The sequence below is a fragment of the Protopterus annectens genome, chromosome 12.part0 (assembly GCF_019279795.1).
Source record: "Protopterus annectens isolate FY-2018-M chromosome 12.part0, PAN1.0, whole genome shotgun sequence".
Lineage (NCBI taxonomy): Eukaryota > Metazoa > Chordata > Ceratodontiformes > Protopteridae > Protopterus > Protopterus annectens.
In genome coordinates, this window is record NC_056746.1 from 1,071,674,698 (window position 1) to 1,071,688,762 (window position 14,065).

General features: G+C 38.2%; 1 long non-coding RNA gene across 1 annotated transcript in view; it reads right to left on the minus strand.

The window, feature by feature from the left end:
- The window catches only part of LOC122817372, an 81,104-nt gene that overhangs the window by 24,464 nt on the left and 42,575 nt on the right, over window positions 1–14,065 (minus strand). Inside the window, exon 2 of the long non-coding RNA XR_006367227.1 lies at window positions 5,859–6,030. This is a non-coding gene — a long non-coding RNA (uncharacterized LOC122817372). The remainder of the gene's footprint in view (window positions 1–5,858; window positions 6,031–14,065) is intronic.

Sequence of the window (14,065 nt, forward strand, 5' to 3'; positions counted from 1 at the left end):
GCACTAGCTTGGAGCATATCTGAGAGTTTGCCCCTAGACTCTTGACATAGTTAAAGAAGGCCCTGTGGTTATCCTTAGAGTCATTGGCTATTTTTCTTTCTAAGTTGGCCTTGGATGATTTAATGAGGGAGCGCAGTTTTTTACTGATGTTAATCAGAGATGCCTTCTTATTTTGGGATTTTGTTCTATCTTGCAGGAGTTTCCTCCTTCTGTTGTAAAGTTTATTTATGGCTGGGGTCCACCAGACTGGCTTCCTCTTTTTTGAGGAGTTGGTCTTGATTTTACTTGGGATGGCTTGGTCCATGCATTCTTGAAGGTGTTCATAGAATGCTCTTGTAAAGGATTCTGCCGATGGGTCATCATTTTCCATTTGATTGGGAGCTTTGAAACTTCCCACCTCGGTCTTGAGGAGTGTGAAGTTGGCTTTAGAGAAGTTTTTTACCTTGATTTCCTTGACTGTGGGGGGGGTCGGGATGTGGATGTCCAGTGTGATTAGTTTGTGATCTGATCTTACCAATGACAAATTTACCTCAGGTGTGGAACATTGGTACCCCATGTTGGTGATGACCAGGTCCAGTATGTTGCCACCTCTTGTGGGAGTGGTGACTAGCTGTTCCAGGGCATTTGAGTTTATAAACTCAAGGAAGCGTTGGGCTAGGGTGTTTGAACTTGAGTAGTTTTCCCAGTCAATGTTTGGATAGTTGAAGTCACCCAGTAGCATGGTGTTGGGTAGAATCTTCATACTTTCTAATGTTCTCAGAAATGCTGTGTGAGGGTCCTGAGACAAGGTGGGGGATCTGTAGCAAGCTATAAACTGAACAGTCAATTTACCCGCTGTCAATTGCACTTGGATGGTCTCAAATTCTGTGTGCTGTGCTACTAGCCTGGCGGTGTGGGTGTTCTTGATGAATATGGACACGCCCCCTCCTTTTGTGTTCCGGTCATGGTTTTGGGACCTGAAGGTATGGTAGGAGTTATAGCCTGGTAGTGCTGGGGTGCTCTCTGGAGCCTTGAACCAGGTTTCTGTCACTGCACATACACCAGTTTCTTCCATACTAAGGAGAGCCTCAAGTGCGTGCATTTTGAGGTTTAGACTTCTGGCGTTCAGAAGCATTACCCTCAGTTTTTTTTTATTATTGCTGTTTATGGAGGCGGGTTTGTCTTTTGAGCCTTGCCTAAAAAAGGCAGTATTTGGGCAACAAGAGTCTTGGCCAGTATTTGAAAGCCCAGGGGTGACAGGTGCAAGCTGTCTCTGGCGAAGCAACGTGGCTTGTCAAGCATGTCGTCCCAGGCTGACAAGCACTGGATCCCCTTTGAATGACACCAGTAGTTTAACCAATTGTTGAAACCGATCATTTTTTCTTCGTATGCTGACATCATTTTGGGTGAGGGCAGGATGCTACTCAGAGTCAGAGTCATACCAGCCTGGGCTACATGGTCAGAGAGCTCCTCCATGTCTCTTTTCATGTAGTCCAGGGAGGTACGTCTCAGGTCATTTAACGCCAACATGTACAATGACAATGTTAGGTGTGTTATTTAGCCTTAGGGGCTGTTTCTGCTTGGCACACTGACATTGTGATGTATGTGTTACCTGGTTTCTGTTGTGGGGTGGGCGTTGCTTGGGTGTATGCTTAGGAGGTCTCTGTTGTTTAGGCAGGTTCTTATTTAGAGCCTCCGAGTATGTTTTTGCGTGTTTCTGAGAGTTGTTTGCTGGTGCAGCTATGGCTGGTCTATGTGAGTCTGGTAATGTGGTGCTAGTGTTGCCCTTCTCCTTGTGACTGGATGATCCAGTCGTGGGTTGAGAGAGCTTAGCCTCCAGCTTGGCTGTTTAGCTGCATCTCTCACATATGTTTGTGTTGGTTGGGAGGAGGAGGGGGTTGTCTGTGTACATGAGGCAATTGTAACATTGCCTCAGGATGCCCAGATTCACCAGCTGGACCGGAGAGTACACCTGAAGCTGTCCCTTGAACATGCCTGAATAGATGGCTTGGACTGTATTGCTGATTGGATGAGTAAAAGGCCTTATACTTCCTGAGTATAGGGCTGAAGTGCCAGCTGTAAGCTAGTGCTAGTTTTAGTGACTTTTAGTAAGTGCCGGTCTTAAATTGCCTTATTTCTAGTGCTGGGTTGAAGTGTATAAAGTTTCAAGGGAAAAACTGTAGTGCAGACTTCGTGGAGCCTGGAATAGTTTAACAGCAGCTAAACAGCCCTGGGCAGTGTGCAAACCCACGGAAACAAACCCACGGAAAACCGTGATAAGCGTTTTTTATACCAGGGAGATCAAAGGAATAGAAATTAGACCACAATCGTCAATGAGCTACAAGTTGCTGGGCTGGGACCACTCCTACAGGGAGAGATAGGCTGCTCAGAGTTCCCTCTCTCACAGTGAACAAGGAAGCCACCTAATTATTCAAGTATGATATGGGCAACACAGGAACCTTTACCACAGTCTTGGATTCAGCAAAGCCTGAAAACTGGACTAGACTAGCTCAGAAAGGTGGGAAAACAAGGAGTTTTTTGTGTTTTTTTTCAGAAACAACAGAAATGCAGAGCTTAAATTACTTTAAATACACAGAGGAGGCTAGCACACTTGAGTGTGTAACCTGCGACTGTGTTACAGGTAACAAATGCAAAAACAACAAACAGTAACTTTTTTCAAGTGCAACAAAGAAATAAGTACAGGAAGCAATGCAGATATCACTAGGGATCCACAGAAGCACCGAAAAGCTGTGTTTTAGGCGGGATTAGCGTTTCAGAGAAACAACAAGCAAAAACAATACGTAATCAAGTCCAAAGTCTCTCTTTTGTCTCTCAGCCGCTTGTAGGACTCTGCAGGGCACCACAAGGAGCTTGCTGAGCTGTATACAAGCGCAAAACCGCGCTAAGTGGTTTTTATACCAGGGAGATCAAAAGGATAGAAATTAGCCCAAAATGGCCAATGAGCTACAAGTTGCTGGGCTGGGACCACTCCTACAGGGAGAGATAGGCTGCTCAGAGTTCCCTCTCTCACAGTGAACAAGGAAGCCACCTAATTATCCAAGTATGATGCGGGCAACACAGGAACCTTTACCACAGTCCTGGATTCAGCAAAGCCTGAAAACTGGACTAGACTAGTTCAGAAAGGTGGGAAAACAAGGATATTTTTGTGTTTTTTTTTCAGAAACAACAGAAATGCAGAGCTTAAATTACTTTAAATACACAGAGGAGGCTAGTGCACTTGAGTGTGTAGCCTGCGACTGTATTACAGGTAACTTAAATGCAAAAATGACAAACAGTAACCTTTTTTCAAGTGCAACAAAAAAATAAGTACAGTAAGCAATGCAGATATCACTAGGGATCCACAGAAGCACTGAAAAGCTGTGTTTTAGGCGGAATTAGCGCTTCAGGGAAACAACAAGCAAAAACAATACTTTATCAATTCCAAAGTCTCTCTTTTGTCTCTCGGCCACTTGTAGGACTCTGCAGGGCACCACGAGGAGTTTGCTGAGCTGTATACAAGTGCAAAAATACCAGGGATATCAAAAGGATAGAAATTAGTCCAAAATGGCCAATGAGCTACAAGTTGCTGGGCTGAGACCACTCCTACAGGGACAGATAGGCTGCTCAGAGTTTCCTCTCTCACAGTGAACAAGGAAGCCACCTAATTATCCAAGTATGATATGGGCAACACAGGAACCTTTACCACAGTCCTGGATTCAGCAAAGCCTGAAAACTGGACTAGACTAGTTCAGAAAGGTGGGAAAACAAGGAGTTGTTTTGTGTTTTTTTTTTTTTTCAGAAACAACAGAAATGCAGAGCTTAAATTACTTTAAAAACACGGAGGAGGCTTACGCACTTGAGTGTGTAGCCTGCGACTGTGTTACAGGTAGCTTAAATGCAAAAATGACAAACAGTAACTTTATTCAAGTGCAACAAAGAAATACGTACAGTAAGCAATGCAGGTATCACTAGGGCTCCACAGAAGCACTGAAAAGCCACGTTTTAGGTGGGATTACCATTTCAGGGAAACAACAAGAAAAACAATACTTAATCGAGTCCAAAGTCTCTCTTATTTCTCTCGGCCGCTTGTAGGAGTCTGCAGGGCACCACAAGGAGCTTGCTGAGCTGTATACAAGCGCAAAACCGCGCTAAGCGGTTTTTATACCAGGGAGATCAAAAGGATAGAATTTAGCCCAAAATGGCCAATTAATTACAAGTTGCTGGGCTGGGACCACTCCTACAGGGACAGATAGGCTGCTCAGAGTTCACTCTCTCTCACAGTGAACAAGGAAGCCACCTAATTATCCAAGTATGATATGGGCAACACAGGAGCCTTCACCACAGTCCTGGATTCAGCAAAGCCTGAAAACTGGACTAGACTAGTTCAGAAAGGCGGGAAAACAAGGAGTTTTTTTGTGTTTTTTTTTTTTTTTTTTTCAGAAACAGAAATGCAGAGCTTAAATTACTTTAAATACACAGAAGAGGCTAGCGCACTTGAGTGTGTAGCCTGCGGCTGTGTTACAGGTAACTTAAATGCAAAAATGTTTTCAAGTGCAACAAAGAAATAAGTACAGTAAGCAATGCAGATATCACTAGGGATCCACAGAAGCACTGAAAAGCCGCATTTTAGGCCGGATTAGCGTTTCAGGGAAGGAACAAGCAAAAACAATACTTAATCAAGTCCAAAGTTTCTCTTTTGTCTCTCGGCCGCTTGTAGGACTCTGCAGGGCACCACGAGGAGCTTGCTGAAGGAAATAAGAAAATATCAATATCCTGAAATTACTGGTCAAAATTATATATTTTTCTTTTTTTGTTAATGTCATGAGGTGAGGCAAAACATATCTGGTCACTTGGGAGGATCAGCAAGATTGTGATTTCTATACACATTTTGTACTGGTGCATTGAGCTAATCATTCATTTTTTGTATGCCTTGGTGTGAGACAGCATCTCTATAGTTTTGTTATTATTGTACGGTTTATTCAATACCCTTATGGACTTTCACCTTTATCTGCATTTTTCTGTATTAATAATAATAATAATAATAATAATAATAATTATGTTAGCATGTGCATATAATCTTAGAACTGCTCATTGCTGCATGCACACACTATCACAAAACTTAATATTCTTATTTATGTACTCTCTTATTTCCATGGAAAATGTTTTGTGACATCTGAATAGCTGAATTACCAGCTGGATAAAAAAAAAAATAGTTTCAGTAATTTAGTTCTGATGGCAGTTTCATCAGCATTAGATGTTAATTAACTTACAAATGATAACTCAAATTTCACATCAACAGTGTTTGTAAAATGGGCTTAATTTACCCTTTATTCAGAACAAGCGATTCATCTTTGTCAGAGAGGATTTCAAAATACTATACACCAGTTTAGAGTAATTTCTGAGATCTCTCTCTCTCTCTCTCTCTATGTATATATATATATATATATATATATATATATATGTGTATGTGTGTGTGTGTGTGTGTGTGTGTGTGTGTGTGTGTGTGTGTGTGTGTGTGTGTGTGTGTGTGTGTGTGTGTGTGTGTGTGTGTGTGTGTGTGTATATATATATATATATATATATATATATATATATATATATATATATATATATATATACATACATGTATTACTTTTTTGAGAAACCACTGGTATACTGGCTTCTGCCAGTGCTAATATCTCAGTTGACTTGTTTCAGCTTCCTGTTCCTATTTTACAGTTTCTGATATTATCTTACTTGTATAACATTCAGTTCCTGTGAATTGAAAACAGAGATCTTTGTTTAGTTTCAGCTCCGTGTCCACCCTAGTTAGCTGATGCAAGTTTGTACTTAGACAAATTGCTTTTATTGTTAAATTGCAGCAACAAAACAGAATTCACCTTAGACAGTTGCAAATGCAAATACTTTTCGTTTTCTTGATTTAATTTTCTTTATCATCTTTACTTTGAGAAATCACATGCACCTTGGATTTGTCACTGTTCACTCTTTCACTTCCTCCAACTTCTTGTTCCTCTTGTATGACCTCTGATGTCATCTCACTTATTTAAGTTCCTGTAGAATGAAATAAATAAATAAATAAATAAATAAATAAATAAATAAATAAATAAATAAATAAAAACTCAAGAGATATCTGTACACTCTCAGATCCCTGTCTATTCTAAGCAGGGACAGTTTTAACATGTTGGGTGCCACCAGCAGGTTTCAGTCTTAGGGCCCCCCACAGGGATTTGCCATTATTCAAGCACCCCATCCTCAATTACCATCTCTTGGTTATCCAATCACACAGTCACCACTAACTTCTCCATCATGATTTATCTTTCCCTCTTCCCTCATTTGATCTCCTTCTTCTACTTTCGCAGTACATGCAAGTCTCCTTACTTTAGGTTACTCATGGATGAGCACATTTTGCTGACAAGCAACACACATGTAGACTAACATATGGTTGCATTCTTGTTACAAACTTCTGTGCAACATCATGTTAGTCAGCTATACCGAAGGCACAGTTATACCACGATCATTCATACTTATGTGAGTAATAAGGTCTAACCGGTCGAAACCATGGCCTTCTTAAACAATTATTCATCCGATTATTGCTGTACACTTATCTCCCATTCTGACTGACCAGTTCATCAGAACCAACAATCATAAATGGAGTCATTCAGATAGAAGGTAAGGATGGCTAAATCAGCTGGTAAATAATATTATTCTCCATAAATACCTCCACTAAATGGAAGCAAACAAAATTACCATATATATACCATATTGAACACATTGCTAAATTTTAACTACAGTACAGTAATAGAAATAGTATATAAGTTAGCCAAAAATGATTCCACAAACTGGCATGCCATGCATTACTTACCTTTCCTCAATTAATCATTTATTCTCAATAGTTAATGATAAAACAAGCTAGCAAATTTATAGTGGACATAAACTTCTCTTAGTTTAATTTAGGGCAAAAGAGTAACAAAAATTCTGAGATTTTACTACTTCTTTCAGCAAAAAGCATTATTTTTTATTCATGTAGATAAACTAAAGCAATAATATGTTTGCCACAAGTAATAAACTAATGAAGTACATACTTTGGCTTTTTCTGATTAGGGGATCTATTTAAGCACTATTTCACATTAACAATTTGTAATATGTGAACACTGTTTCACATTAATGATTTGTAATATGTGAACACTGTTTCACATTAATGATTTGTAATATGTGAACACTGTTTCCCATTAACAATTTCCAATACGTGAGCACTGTTTCACATTAATGATTTGTAATATGTGAACTCTGTTTCACATTAACAATTTATAATATGTGAACACTGTTTCACATTAACGATTTGCAATACGTGAATACTATTTCACATTAACGATTTGTAATATGTGAACACTGTTTCATATTAACGATTTGTAAAACGTGAATGAATAGCAATGTCAGATTTACAGTTTTCTCAATGTCTGCAGAAGTAACACAACTGTAGGATCACAGCAGAATGAATGAAATCAAAACAGGTATAACAGGAGAGAAAACTCTGGGTCCTATGCTATGAGAAATGACAGATTTGGTGACTACAATTAACAAAATCAGAGTGTCTACAAGCAGGATTGATAGGTAGGGAATTTCAGCAAAATTAAGGAAATTAAGGAGTCTAGGAGGATTAAGAAAGAGACTTAGCAGAATGAAATGTTACGTCAAACATATGCCCTGCAGTTTCTAAACTGCTGTCTAGATATACCCGAGCCAGGCAACAGAGATCTCAATATGTAAGCTTAATACTGACCTTAAAAACAAATAACCAATTTAGGGACTCCTTCTACTCATCTTACACAGAAAAATTTTGGAACTCTATCCACCTGATCTAAGGAGAGCTAACTTAGTTCAGTTTCGTTATACGTTAAAGTTCCACGTGACTCCTCATGGACTTGTCTATGCAGCACATGAGCACTGTATAGCATTTTGCCTTAATAAACATTTAAGTCCTGATTCTGCTCAGTTATTTTTCTGTTAACTCATCCTTACCTCTGTACTATCATACCTTCTCCTCCCTACTGACGCTTCCTCTGTTCCAAAACTCTTTCCCACCACTGACCCGCCCTAGTATTCTTTTTACTCGTTATCAAGTATTTACCAGCTGGTGTAGTTATATGATAAACAACCTTACTTGCTGAATGTACGATATTCTGCTTCTGTGTTGATGCAGATTGTATATGTTACATTTATAGTTCTTTTATCAAACTATTAAATGCCACTGGTAAAATGACATCCTTTAACATATCTGTGCCACTATTAATACTCATATCCTTTGTTATAACTCTTTAAACTCCTGCTATTGTAATACTCCAGATCAGTCTAACTTTCAATTTTTGCAACTACTAATGTGATATGTGTATGTAATTGTAATTTACAACCTTTAAGGTAAGTTGGAAGTTTCCTCACCTAATAATGCATCATGTGTATGTAACAAAAACTTCAAGTTACCTAGAGCTTTTCTTCCCAGACTCTGATGAGAAGGGGCTATCCAGTCCAGTCAGACCATCATATCCAACCCAAATAGAAAGAGAGATAAATAGTTACATAGATAGATAAACTGAAAGTGGGGGTCTGGCCACATTAACAGATTCAGAAGAGCCCAAGAAAAAAATGGTTCAGAGGACTCACTCATGTAAAAAAAGTAGTCAGATAGTCTTAACAAAGCAGGCTTAACAGTCAGTGTGGCACCAAGAAGAATTAATTGAGTCAAAGGATGAGCAATAATATTAAAAGTTTGTGCCTTCAGTCATTATTAGCAGGCAGTGTTGCCATGTACCCATTTTTGCAGGCTATCTGGAAACTGAATGTCAATCAGCAAATCCAGAAATGATTTTACAAATGCCAGTACTGGAGCTTCTGACACCACCAAATCAAGGCATCCATTTTAAGTCAAGAATTGCTTCATTATGATATAATTGTGTCTGTTAGTGATAGGCAAAGCTGCCCATTTTCATAATGCTTTGGGCATGGAAAGCAGAGCTAGAGAAGGCAGGACAAGCAGTGAAACACAAGTTGCTTCTGTCAGTTTTTTTTCTGTATCTCTTCAAAGGTGGACAACCTTATTACCAAAGTAATGTGCGCATGTTAGCCTTAATAGAGAGAATAACCACCAGCCAGCACATATCAGTGGTAAAACATTTAATGAGATTGTGAAGCCTGCTACTTGACAAAACAGATGCCCAAATAAACAGGGTATCTTTTAATTTTAAAAAAGTGGTGCCAGTCATTAGAATTTTATATCCTGACAGTTATTATTACCTACCTCACTTAAGTTCTCAAAAATTTTACACTAGCTTTTGCTGGTTTGACAAATATGTAACACAAATTTAATATAAGTTAATGTGCTGTAGTTGGTCACCCCCATCCCCCATCCCCTGGAAAAATTCCAGCTTAGCTTAACGGTTATTAATTACAACTAGATACACATATCCCATTAGTAATTAATAAATATAAAGGTGAGACTGACCCAATCACAGTTAGGACATTACAGTAGATTTTTACTTCAGAATGCAAAAAAAAAGTAAGGAGATTGCTAGAATGACAAAATATATTTTGTGTTTTATTAAGAACTTGAATAGAATATAAGCAACAATGAAAAAAATAATGAAAAATGCTGTTTCATCTGGACAGCCAAGTGCACATCTGAAAAATTAAAAGGTAGTCCAAGTTTTGATAAAGTAATAAGTTAATCTGATTTATAATTTGATGATATTTTAGAAGTGGATATTGTTGCCGAAGGCCTGAGTGCCATGGTAAGTCAAAACAAAGATGCGAAAACAGACTCATAGCTTAACATCACAAGCTTCTTAAAGACACAGAATGAAATGCTCCAAAACTGAAATGGAAGCTTTTATTGTTTTAGCTTGTGATTATTTTCACATTTATCTTTAGGGATAATATTTTACATGTTTGCCTGATGATAAATAGGGGTAAGTTACATTTCAGTGATCCAAAATTAAAACCACCAGTGTATACCAGGACATGTAATCAGGGACATATTATTATTATTATCCAAATACAGTCTCGAGAATATAATGCTAAATGGGTGATGCCCCACAAACAGGTGTTTGCATACTTCGAGATTGAAATCATCCCATTACTGAAATTATTAATGCACAGGAACACTGTAATTTTTGAACACACATTCATTTTGGCAGTGCAATATGTACTATTTTAACCTGGGCTTACTGTTATAGAGGCATTATTATACTACATGCATATAACTCTCATTCATTTTTCAAACACATGGAAGTTACTACATCTGTTACCCAGGAGGTGTAAGTCTAGCAAACCTTTGGGAATGCCGTGAAGAGCTGCTTCCTTAATTTTTACATCATTGTTGCCTTGTGTTTCCTGTTTTAAATTGGACAACATATTTAGTCAATACAGCTGCATCACTGCACTTCACATACAAACCAAACTTTGTCAGCTGACAAATGCCTGTTGTTTATTAACCTTATCAATAGTGATTTTTTTGGAGTTGTTTGGTCTTTGGTGAGGTTATCCATTTTAATGGATGTGGTAGGACATTGCATATTCTAAGTGCAAGAATCCTATTCCACCAAAAGACTCTATGCACTGCATCAGTAGTTATTGTATATTGAAGGAATAGCAGTCTGGGGAATACCCATGGTGCCAGATGAACTTTCTATGGCTCGGAGTTATTGTATTGTCATCAGTTGTTAGATGTTTAAGAGTTAAATTGCAAATTTCTACTAACTGTTTCTGTAAAATCATAAACCATATTTGATGGTCTGCAATACTTTATATTTTTATACAATTCTACTCTGATAGAAAAATCAGAATTAAAAAGCTAGTTAAATTGCACATAGACTTCTCTGTGACTGACAGTTGTTTATGTGCGTATCTGCAGAATGCAGTGCAGATGTTATTCTCCCCATACAGGGGTACTATTTGTCTCTAAAGATTTCCATCGTACAAATGCTAAAGTGCAAACTCAGCTGGCTCAGTCCATCATCTGACAGCAAACTACATGCATATTTTATTTGTTAAAGTACAGCTGGTTTTCAAATGCTTTGAAATAGAATGGTAGTATACAACAAATCTGGACCAAGCAAGCTTTAAGGGACACTTAGATGACCCGAGTGAGATGCTTGATAGTGAGCACTTACACAGTGTGGTGTATGGAGGGACTAATGTTGGAAATGTGACCTGTGCATAATGATTATGACCCAGCCAGACTGCTTTATAGATATGAAAGGCATTTTAAGTGTACCTATTTACACTTACGTACTCTTGTACAAAATTAGACTGTATATCTGTGCAGAAGATGTTTAAAGAGAGCATCTTTTATCTGTTAATGAATGTAAGCTTCCAAAATTGTTTGTATTGTGTGAGTTACAGATCATCTTCAGAACATGTATGTGGATCAGAGCAAGTTACAGATACTGTCATGGGATTGATAGCAACCTGTTTATGTTTAATTTTGTTGTTATGCCTGTTTGGACAGTTGCAGCTACTTTGCAAACATCATATCTGAACTGAAATTGTATTTGCATACTTAAACTGCAGAGAAAATAGTGAAGGCAACAAGTTAAGCATTTTATTTTTATTTTATTGGTCTCACTAGGCTAGTAGTCTCTTTTCAGGGGAAAACTGAGGTGGCATTCATACTACTAGTGGAACTTTGGCCAGGGCATCAGAGAACTTACCCTACCCTTTTTGATAGATCTTTTGCATCCACCTGATCTACCACCAACTCAAGCAGATGGGGCCACAGTTGAACATCTCGTTCGAAGGACAACACACACAGGAGTGCAGCACCCTCTTATACTCTCCTGCAGTGTCAACAATCAATCTACATGGTGTGGGAATAGAACCACCGCCTTCTACATCAAAGGCGACTGTGCAACCTGTTGTACTACTGACACTACTACAGATGCAGGCACCAAAGTTCAGAAATTGATCTCTGGCCTCTGTGTTTATGTCTGTCACCTCTTGTTGTTTCTACGCCTATTTGGGATTTTTGTGTTTGCAGTGGTTTCCTCTCACATCTCACAAACATGCAGACTAACTGGCTTTGTATATAAATATATATATATATATATATATATATATATATATATATATATATATATATATATATATATATATATATATATATATTTTTATATGTATATATATATATATATATATATACACACACACACACACACACACACACACACACACACACACACACACACACACACACACACACACACACACATTCACATACATAGACATACATATCTAATTCAGTTACCCAGCAAACAAATAAATAACATTAAAATATGATTCCATATAGACATACACCTATTACATGCACATATATACAGAAGAAATAGTCACTGAGAGCATATTATATAGATTTGGTAATGCTGCAGTACATAAAATTGTCTGCACTTGATGTATTGTGCACAGCAGTTGATATTGAATGATAGAATATTGGGTAAGTGCTTACTACAGTGTCTGGGCAAAATGTTATTGTACTAAAAATGCATCTTATTATTATAGCAGGTTTGCTGTTTTACATGCTCTAAGCTTTGACATTATAACAATCTTTGCTGCTGTTATTATGTCTGCACTGACACACTGTTATTGTGTTCAAGTGATTTATTTATGTGTTATCTAAGCCTTAACATCTCAGTTTGTGCAGAAAAGAGTTTTGTGAGCCATTCATTTACCCAGCTAAGAAATGAAAATAAAAGTAAAATGCAAAAATAGACTGTATGTTTCTTAGTATTCGATGGCATGAATGAGGGTCTACTCCCCAATGTTTCAGCTGGTACTAAGTAAGCATACGTAGCCACTTTCTGATCCACTTGTCCTAATGAGGGTACTGACAGTAAGAAGCTGAATAGGGCCAACTCAGTTTTCTTATCCCTAACAGTGGTCCTCGGCTCATCTTGTTGGATCCCAGGGTGTTCTAAGCTAAGTTGAGAGATATAGTCTCTCTTGTACTTCATGGGCCTGCACTGGTCCTCCTTAAATTGAGTCTTGCCTGAAATATCCAATGCAGGAGACACCCAGATTCACAAGATGCCCAACTAACTCTACTCAGCCCAGATAAGTAGCAGCTTTACTTTTAGATGCTCTTAGGTTTCCAGGCTCCTCATTTTATTATGAAGCATGAACTCAGCAACTTGCAAAGGCATTTAATGTGTGCCACTTGTCTCCACTACCATGTCCTTTAGATAATCACCTTAAATTCAAGTCCATAACTGATGATGGGGTCATAGATCAATCAGTATAATGAGAGCTTTGTCCAATGACTCAGTTCTGACTATAGCATAAAAGTCCAGGGCAATGCCTATGGTATTGCCACCACTGTACCCTTCTACTGGACAGTTTGCTGATCCTCTCTGCCCTCACTCTTGAACAAGACCCTAGGATACTCAAGCTCTTCTGTTCAACATAGCTGTGTACCTTTCCCAGTGCTATGAGAAATTCACTCTTTTCGTTAACAGAAACATGACATCTAATTTAGATTCATTTTCATGCCATCTGTACATGATGTACTGTATTCATGTATATGCCAACCAAATTAACCTGCACCATAGCATTTTCCACCACCTGCTCAGTCAAGTTGAACTACAGCATTTCATTGGAGTGTGTACATTTTGTCCACAGTAGACTCTTGGCAAGGAAGAAAGTCACTTTGAGAAGTTACAAGGAATAGATTAGCTACAGCTTTGGTTACTAAGCATCCAGACTCTAATGCTTGCCTGATGTATGTGTGTGTATACTTGTGGATTCTGAACTTCAAATATTGCCTTTTCAATGTATTGTTTAATAATGCACAGTACTATGGTGCTATATATGTTTTTGTATTAAAAATGGAGCTTTAAAGTCCATTTTCTGCTAAAAATAGTTTTCCTGTTTGGACATTCCCAATTAGAAAACAGACAGACAAGCAAACAAATAAACAAAATAATAAATAGCAGAGGTGATTACAGTGTTGGGCTTTAATGTTCCTGTAGATATTTCAGACCTAGGGACTTCTGGTTGTGATAAGGCACAAGGTAGGTGTAGGCTAGCAGGCTGAAAACTGTTA